The sequence below is a fragment of the Tenrec ecaudatus genome, chromosome 15, assembly GCF_050624435.1.
Source record: "Tenrec ecaudatus isolate mTenEca1 chromosome 15, mTenEca1.hap1, whole genome shotgun sequence".
NCBI classification, from domain to species: domain Eukaryota; kingdom Metazoa; phylum Chordata; class Mammalia; order Afrosoricida; family Tenrecidae; genus Tenrec; species Tenrec ecaudatus.
The window spans coordinates 72,343,306-72,353,776 of NC_134544.1; positions in this window are offsets into that span (position 1 = coordinate 72,343,306).

Consider the following 10,471-nt stretch of genomic DNA (forward strand, 5'->3'; position numbering starts at 1 on the left):
TCATCTCGTCCTCTAGACATCTCTGTGGGAGGATCTCCAGTGGCCGACAAATTGGCTTTGGGTCTCCACTCTGCACTTCCCCCTTCATTTGCTATGGTAAGATGTTATTTTTTTTTCTGATGATGCCTTATACCAGATCCCTTCGACACCTTGTGATTGCACAGGCTGGTGTGCTTCTTCCATGTAGGCTTTGTTGCTTCTGAGCTAGATGGCCACTTGTTCACCTTCAAGTCTTTAAGACCCCAGACACTATCTCTTTCGATAGCCGGGCACCATCTGCTTTCTTTGCCACATTTGCTTATGCACCCGTTTGTCCTCAGTGATCGTATCATGGAAGTGTGCACCCAATGATATGAATTGTTTGTTCTTTGATGCCTGATAACCGATCCCTTCGGAACCATGTGCTCACACAGGCTGATGTGTTCTTCCATGTGGGCTTTGTTGCTTCTGAACTAGATGGCCGCTTGTTTATCATCAAGCCTTTAAGATCCCAGACACTATCTCTTTTGATAGCCAGGCACCATCAGCTTTCTTCACCACATTTGCTTGTTCACCCGCTTTGGCTTCAGTGGTTGTCAGGAGGATGAGCATCATAGAATACCAATTTAATAGAAAAAAGTATTCATGCATTGAGGGAGTGCTTGAGTAGAGGCCCAAGGTCCTTCCGCCACCTTAATACTAAACCTATAAATATAGGCACATAGATCTATTTCCCCATCCTCCTATATATTTGCATGTACATGTCTTTGTCTAGACCTCTCTAAATGCCCTTTCCCCCCTAGCTCTTTCCTCTATTTCCCTTGACTGTCCTCCTACTCCACTATCATGCTCCTTCCCCACCTGGGTTACAGATATACCTCTTCGTTACCTTACCCTTGATCATTCCCTACCAGGCCTGCCACTCCCACCTCACCAGCAATTTAGATACCATGTTGTTCCCTTGTTGCTGGGTTTGTTATCACCACTTCCTTATCCCCCACCTCCCCCTATCCCAAGTCCCCCCCGGAACTGTCGGTCCCATTATTTTTCCCCCAGATAGTTCATCCAGCCTGTCTTATTTAGACAGATCTGTGGAGATAATAACATGTACAAAAACAAGACAGAGGAAAACAAAGCAATAGTATACAACAAAACAACAACAAACCACTGACAAAGAACAAAACACATCAAGAAAGAAGAGCTTGTAGTTAGTTCAAGGATCATTTGTTGGCTTTAGGAGTGTTTTCCAGTCCAGTCTGTTGAGGCAGCATGCCCTGGCCCCAAAGTCCACTTTCAGCATTCCCTGGGGACCTTGCTGCTCCATTCCCTTGCTGTTCCGCTACACTCCCCCAGTGCTTTGCCTCAGTGTGGTGGGATCAGATCGGACGCAATTCCCACACTGTGTCTCCAGTGCTGTCCCCTGTAGCGCCATGGGTCAGTGAGGGGCATCGTGTCTCATAGTGGGGCCAGCCTTGTTGTCCTCTCTGTGGACTGGCTGCTCCAATCAGGAACATCTTCCTCACAGTCTGGTGGGCCAGGCTATTCTCCAGTCTCTCCTCCTCCCCGTTCATCTGCTGCCATGTGCTCTGATGAGATATGTCCCTCTCTGGGTGCTGCAGAATCAATGTCATCCTTTGAAACAAATTCTTCTGGGGGAAGGGGCATTTTCTTTCTTCTTGAGCCCTTGGTATCAGCTCTTTGCTTTTCTCCCCTCCCTCTTCCATGCTCCCTCCCTCAGGAACCCTTGATAACTTATAGAGGCTATCAACAACTTGTGATCACACAGACTGATGTGCTTCTTCCATGTGAACTTTGTTGCTTATCAGCCAGATGCTTTATCGTTTGATAGCCTGGCAACAACATCTTTGCTCATATTTGCTTATGCACCCACTTTGTCCTCAGCAATTGTGTTGGGAAAGTGAACATTGTGGAATGCCTGGTTAATAGAATAAAGTGTTCTTACATTGAGGGAGTTCTTGAGTACAGGCCCAATGTCCATCTGCTTCCTTAACACTAAACCTATACATATATGCACCTAGAGCAATTTCCCCATCATTCTATATACATTTACACATATATATATATCTGTTTTTAGATCTCTACAATTGCCCTTTGCCTTCTAGTTTTTCCCCTATTTCCTTTTATCCCACTATCATGTTCAGCCTTCATTTGGGTTTCAGTAATTCCTCCCAGTTACATTGGCCTTGATCAAGCCCTAACAGGCCTCTTATACCCTCCTTGCCATTGAATTTGGATCAATTGTTATTCCCTTGTCCCTGGGATTTTAACACCCACTTCCTTTACCCTGCCTCCCCTTCTCCCATGTTCCCTAGAACAATCAGTCCCATTGTTTTCTCCTCCCCATTGTTTATCCCACCTACCTTATTTAGATAGGCCTGCAGAGATAATATGCACAAAAAAACAAGACAGTGAAAACAAAGCAACAAAAGAAAACAAAATCATAAAAACAGAGAAAAGCCTGTAAATAATTCAAAGTCCATTTGTTGATCTTTAGGAATTTTTTCTGGTGGAGTCTCATGGGGTGTCAAACCCTGGCCCCAAAGGCACTTTTCGTATTCCCTGGTCACTTTGTTGTTCTGTTCCCCTTGCTGTTCTGTTGTAGGCCCTTAGTGTTCCATCTCAGTGTGGTGGGGTCAGATCAGATGTAATTCCCACATGGTCTCCAGTGTTGTCCCCTGAAGCTGTATGGGTCAGTGAGGGGAGTCAGTCAGGGATGTCATATCTTGTAGTGGTGCTGGCCCTATACTTCTCTCTGTGCTTTGGCTTCTCTGAAGAGCAATATTGTCCTCAGGACACTGTGAATTCTTATATTTTGTGTTAGGCTAGCAGACTAAGTCTGTTTTCTCACATTCCTTACATTGATAAGGCCATTTTCCACTGTGAATTCTCATATGTTCAATGAGGATACAGTAAAAGTTCCCTCATTTTCCTTATATTCATAAGGTCTCTCTCCACTTAAGTCTCATATATTCACTGAGGCAAGTAGAGAGAGTAAAAGTTTTCTTAGATTCCTAAAGCCTCTCTCCACTGAGCATTCCACTATGTTGACTGAAGCTAAACAGAATGCTGGAAAGGTTTCTTACATTCCTTACATTGATAAGGCCCCTCTCCACAGTGAAGTTTCATGATTTTTGAGGGTAGTAGATTGAGAAGAGTCTCTTTTGCATTACTTACATTGATAAGGCCTCTCTCCACTGTGAATTCTCATATGTTTATTGAGGGAGGCTGATTGAGAAAAAGTTCTTTTACATTCCTTACATTCATACGGCTTCTCTCCACTGTGAGTTCTTACATGTTGATTGAGGCTAGTCATTTGAGTAAAGGTTTTCTTACATTCCTTACATTCATAAGGTCTCTGTCCATTGTGAATTCGCATATGTACATTGAGGTCAGTAGATTGAGTAAAAGCTTTGTTACATTGCTTACATTCATAAGGCCTCACTCCATTGTGAATTCTCTTATGTTGAGTGAGTTGTGAGGATCGAGTAAACGTTTTTTCACATTCCTTACATTCATAAGGCCTCTCTCCACTGTGAGTTCTCATATGTTCATTTAGCCTGCTCATTTGAGTAAAAGTTTTCTCACATTCCTTACATGCATAAGGCCTCTCTCCACTGTGAATTATCTTATGTTTATTGAGGGAGGCTGATTGAGTAAAAGTTCTTTTACATTCCTTGCATTCATAAGGTTTTTCTCCACTGTGAGTTCTCAGATGTTGATTGAGGCTAGTCTTTTGAGTAAAAGTTTTCTTACATTGTTTACATTCATAAGGCCTCACTCCATTGTGAATTCTCTTATGTTGAGTGAGTTGTGAGGATCGAGTAAACGTTTTCTCACATTCCTTGCATTCATAAGGCCTCTCTCCACTGTGAATTCTCTTATGTACACTGAGGGTAGTAGAATGAGTAAAAGCTCTGTTACATTGCTTACATTCATAAGGCCTGTCTCCACTGTGAACTCTCATATGTTGAATGAGGTGTGAGGATTTAGTAAAAGTTTTCTCACATTCCTTGCATTCATAAGGCCTCTCTCCACTTTGAGTTCTCATATGTTGATTGTGGCTAGTCATTTCAGTAAGTTTTCTCACATATCCTTACATTTATCAGACCACTCTCCTTTGTGAATTCTCTTATGTTGAATGAGGTATATGTAGTTGAGAAAAAGCCTTACCACACTGCTTATATTCATAACACTGGAAACTCCATGAAGAGTGTTTTCCTTATATCTTCCCCTAGATTTTACTGGAAAATATCTTCTGTTGAAAACAAAAAGTTAAAAAGACATTTTTTACCATTTCATTATTAACATGGATACTAAACATTCAATTTTCTCTCTCAATTGTCTAGTAAACCATTATTTAAATATCTGGGTGTGATACAACAATAATGGTCACAGGGTTAATGAAATATATAGTGATTCTATATATGAACATAAGAGAAACATATTTCAAATATTCATAATATAATTCACAAGTACATAGTGGCAGTATGGCTAACATATTAGTGATAGACACAAATTCAAACACACACAAACATATATAGATATGAAACAAAGAAAGTATAACCAAAGTCATACATACAGGGTATATATTTTTATCTACATACATATATATGTATAATTACGAACATACTTAGAAATTACACACATGTAAATATAGATAGAAATATAAACTGCATTCTATTCAGTAACCCCATAAGATAGACTATAAATATGATTTTTATAAGAATAGCCAGCATCATATGTATGATAGGGTGTTGCTGATATGCTAGAGGCACTCTCCATTCCGTTACAGGCCAGATGGTTAATACAATGCACCACCAGGATCATGTTCCTCTGTCTACATGTTCATAATATATAAACATATATAATACATTAATCTACAAATACATAAGAGGGGCATCAAAATGTGGAAAATTTTCATTTGCCATGATCTTTTCTATGCTCCCAGCATATGTTTCAAAATTGCCTTTGATTGAGTTGATTTTGACTCATATCTACTTTATAGGACCATACATAAATGGCCCTATAATTTTCTGAAACTATAGCTTCTTGTGGACGAAGGCCTTATTTTTCTCCCCAGGAAAATGTTGGTTTACCAGGCCAATGATTAAGCACTACACACAATGAATTAGGTGTTGGCCTCCTAAATGATGGTGCTGTTGAAACAAAGCTGCTATCCAGACATAAGAGGAGGTGATCTACTTCCATTAAGTTTAACATCCTCAAAAAATCTTATGCAAAATTCCACCATGTACTATGCTGTCACTATGATTTCAAATGCACAAACGAGCAGTGGGTGAAGATGTGCAGACGATGCATTGCTGGTGCACAGATAGTTGTGGTATATATCATACATAACAACTGATTTTATGTATAATATATAAACATAACTATATGTAAAATATTATTAGATGATAAGACAATTTTGGCTCATAGTGACTTACATGGAAAATTGAAGGAGATCACCAAAATATTTCTCCCCCATACTCAATGGAAATTCTGATGGCTATTTTGTGTTATTAGCTGAGAACATAATCATCTGTACCACATGGATTTAATTTCTGAATATTTGCTCATCTTTCCTTATAATACTGGTAGTAATTGAAATATTGGTTGGGTAGATTCCAGAATAACAACATGCAAGATTTGACAGTGTGGCAAATAGACAAAGTAATGGTAGACTGCAATATGTAGATATTTGTGATCATGGGAAGCCTGTGATATAATTGTTCTGGAGAGAAAATTAACTTAATTGGCATATCTAACCAGGTATTCCTAAGCCATTGTTGTATATATTTGGTAAGTAAGGAATTAATTTGAAATGATGAAGTTCTTTTTACCTACAATAGCTATGTTTGTGAGGTTTTCAACAATCACATCTCTGTAGAGACACTTCTGAGAAACATCCAGCATTGTCCATTCTTCTGTGGTAAAATCCAAAGTAACATCCACATCAGTCACTGAGTCCTAAAAGAGCCCACATAATCTCTTTAATCTGAATCCTAAGCAATCAAATACATGTTAAAAGAAAGATGAGGCTTATAATCTTGAGGGATGTTCATTTCATTGTGATTTTGATACATAGTATGAGTTCCATAGCACTATTAGGCTTTACTCATTGTTATCATTCTCTAACCATATACATTTACTTCTCAAAAGATTTCATCTCATCTCATGGACATATCAATAGGAAGAACCTTCAATATTTTTGTAACAAACTTCCACTAATTACCTTTAGTTCCACTTTATCCCACTCACTTTGTGAAGTCTCCTCAAGTTTATAACATAATAAGCCCATCACTTCCCACTTGGACTGTCCGATTCTGTTCTAATCCTAACTTAAGATTTTATAATAGCTCAGAAATTCTCTACTATAAACAACATATTCCATATCATGTCCTTGCTCTCTTTATATCTCTCCCTTTCTGTGGTATTATTGTGTGTTTATGAAGGGAGGGGAAACACCTTCCACAGGAAAAATGAAATATATTTCTTTATAGACTAAGCAAACATAGAAATATTAACAATCAAGAAATACACCAAGACTGGCATCTTGTTTATTTGCTATTGTCTAGGCATGAGCTTGTGAAGCATGCTTCACCAGGAGCTTGGAAGGGTAGGAAGACAAAATAAATGTGATGGAAAGAGGTTATGCTGCAATAAAGTAGGGAGGCATTATCCTGAATGGCTACATAGTTATCACTGGTATTGCTCTTTTGCAAGCCCGTGAGTTTCTGAAGGCAGGGAGTTGTGAGGTGGCAGTTACTTGACAGTGGTGTAGGTTGGTGCCCCTATAGAACTAATCTGCAAGTTAGGCTTGTAGAAAAACACACAATTCTCAACTTTCTCCATGCTTAGTCATCGTGCATATGTGGAATATAAGGTGCACCATTCCCCTAGGTCTTAAATCCAGGTTTCAGTTTCAGAGGTTTTAGGCAGGCTGATTGAAAAGTAAGGTTGAATACCAGGTGGCTCTTTGATCAACATTTTTAATCTAAGTTTTAATTCCTTCCAGAAAAAAGGTTAGTTTATGCAAAAAAAAAGTTAGGTTATATAAAAAAACAAAACAAATGGTGAATCAATAGATACATTAAATTTGATAAATTTGTTGGAAAATGCCTCTTTAGAGTGTTGGGAAGCAAAGATATTACTTTGAGGACTGAGTTTACCTGACCTAAACATGCTATTGTCAATGGTTTCATATGCATGTGAAAGATGGACGCCGAATAAGGAAGGATGAAGAAGAATCAATAAGTTTGAATTGCAGTGCTGGTCAAGAATATCCCAAGTACCATGGACATCGAAAAGGACAAACAATTCTGTTCTGGCAGATGTAATGTCAGAGTGCTACTTAGAGGTAAGGATGGTGAGGGTTAATATATAATTTGGAAATGTTATCAGAAGAGAACTGTACCTGGAGAAGAAGAATATGTTTGGTAAAATAGAGGGGCAGTGAAAAAAGTAATCCCTCTACTAAATGGATTAACAAACTGCAACAATGGGTTCATCTTAAATTGAGAGGATGGCACAAGAGGACCGTGTTTTTTTCTGTCATGCACTGGGTCCCTGGGAGTTGGAATTGACTCAATGATAGCTAACATAACAACAGACTGAGAAACCTCTAATGATCACACTAGACATACACAAAGACATGCTAATGTGTTAGTTATATTTACAAGTTATTATTTCTCTAATTTATAAAAGGGACGGGTTTCTTTTGTTAAAAATTAGAACAAACAAAGTGACTACAAAATCAATGAGGAATTCCTAAACTTCATTAAACCATTCCTCTGGAGGTTAGCTGAAGGAAATTGTCTAAGGTCCACCCAGCATGACACAAGGCAGGACATTTTCACAAACTTGGGCTTTATTGTGATGGCAACACACACTTAGGTGTGACTGGCTATTTGTCTGTCAAATGGAGTGTAAATTATTTAATCCTCTATACTGAGGTGTCAGCTGGAAAATCAGAAGGTCCAACAGAGCTATGGATCCATAGTAATCACTGTTTCAGGCTGTTTAGAAGGTCAATAATTGTGGGAAATTAACACTTTGGGAAATATGACTAGGACTATATTCCCTAATTTATAACAGAGGGTATCTGGAAAGCTAGTATTCCACGGTAGGAAAGCCACCACTTTGGTAAGTTAATGCCCAAGTACATTATCCTGCATTAAACATCATTCCTTAAAGTGAGCACATGTTTGATTCTATCTCCCTATACAAGTGGACATTCCTTTGCTATCTTCTCCTGCTGTGGCACCCATCCCCCTCTTTCCTTCTGCCCTGAAGCAGGTATTAGGTTTTCTCACCTGTGAGCTTAGAGACCTTATTGTGGTTGCCACCCACCTTGTGATGGATGTAACTACTGAGTATTCATATATTATGGCTACCTATAAATATCCCAAGATAGTAAAGACTCTCTCTCTCCTATCTCTTCTCCCAACTCCATGTGGACCAGCAAGAGAAGCTGAGGTGAGCATGCTACCACAAAATGTGTCCGACTCCTTTATTTTATTCTCTCTCTTATCTTCTCTAACTTTACTATGATCTTTATATATTATATCCGTACAATTGTACCTGTAGACGCCTCGGTTATTAGAGGCTGGTTTCCATTGACAGTTATTCAGTTGAGTCAAAAGAAAATTTCGTGAGAAACTTGTAGCCTAACTGTAAGATAAATGAAAACTGAAGATCTGGTAGCTAACGACAAAAGTTTTCAGATATGTTGAATAAATCCTTTAAAAAATCATTTCATTGGGGGCGCTTGCATATATCATAACATAGCTTAATCACATCAAGCAGTATTGTACAATTGCTACCACAGTCAATTTCAAAATATTTTCTTTATTCTTGAATTCCTCGATATCAGACCCCTTATTAAACACCTTTTTACTGTTTTGTTGTTTAAGTTCGAGTTATTGGGTTGAAACAACATTAGTTTGGAAAGAACACTTACTAACTTTCTATGAGACCAGAAATAAACTGATACCAATGTCAGATAAAGCTATTTCAAGAAAATTGTAGACTAATAGTCATTGAGTCATTCATTCTTGATACAATATTCAATTGTATCAATATTGGTAATGGATCTGCATGAAAAAGTTCTTTAAGAACTGGAATCTGAGTCAGACATATTACTAAGTATCATATACACTTGAGAATAATCTGACCCGAAAAATCAGCCAAGGCACCAAATTTTACCACAAAAACTGCATTAAAAATGTGCTGAGAAAACTGGACCTATACACGAGTCTATACGGTATATATCATGATTAATCAAAAACAAAAAATTAGCATTCAAATATACCAATTGATAGGGGGAAAACTATTCAATTAAAGAGACAGAATATATACTAAACAAAGCATGACTTTTCAAATTAAAAGGAAAAAACACAAATCTAACATGAAACAGGTCTTACACATATGCTAATATACTCATAACAAAACAAACTTTGAAAAATGTCATATATAGCAGAAAGAGATAAAAATATCATCCAACCTCAGAAACAGGACAAATATACATGTTCATTTTCAACACTCATATTTAAATTTATACTGTATGTTCTAGCTAGGCCAATCAGAAAAATAATCATTAAAAAAAAAAGAAAAACGACTTTGAAGGGGAAGAAATAAAAATTCCCTATACATCATAAATTAATGTGTACATATGTAATACATTAATTAGTAAAAATAGAGGTATTGGCCTATGTACATGTATTTATATGGCAATACACTGGGGTCGTGGATGGACTTTGGACCACTGTTGGAGCCCTCCCTCAACACAAGAACACTTTGTTTTAACAACTTGGCATTCTGTGATGCTCATCATTCCAACATGATTGCTGCAGGAAAAAAAATGGGTGCACAAGCAAATGTGAAGAAAGCTGATGGTGACCAACTAGTTAAAAAAGCAGAGAAGCAATAAGCCCACATGGAAGAATCACACCAGCCTGTGTGATCCTGAGGTGTCAGTGGGATCAGCTAAGTGGTATCAGAAGACCCAAAACAAACAAACAAAACATAGAGATCCAAAACGCATCTGTAGACAATGGGACATCCCATCACAGAAGCGTCACAAAGAAGGGATGAGTCAACCAGGGTGCAGTATAGCTCCAATGAAACACATTATTCCTGTAGTTCCTTGAGATTTCCTCACCCTCTACTATCATGGCCCCAGTCTTGCCTTTCACTTTGAGCTACACAGGAGCATGTACACTGGTACACATAAGAGCTTACCACATGTATACCAATGATAAAACCCTTTAAACTGGCCATAATACCTGCCTCTTAACTCATGATATTTATCTCCCAAATCTATCCCTTGCCTCCTGTTCTTGAACTGGGAACAGTGATTAATCCCAGGACCTAGATTCTGATCTTAAGTATAGACGCTGACTCTAGCACTCTAAATCCCTGGAAAGAACCCCAAACCAAACCCATCAACAAACTCATGTTGTGAATTATGCTT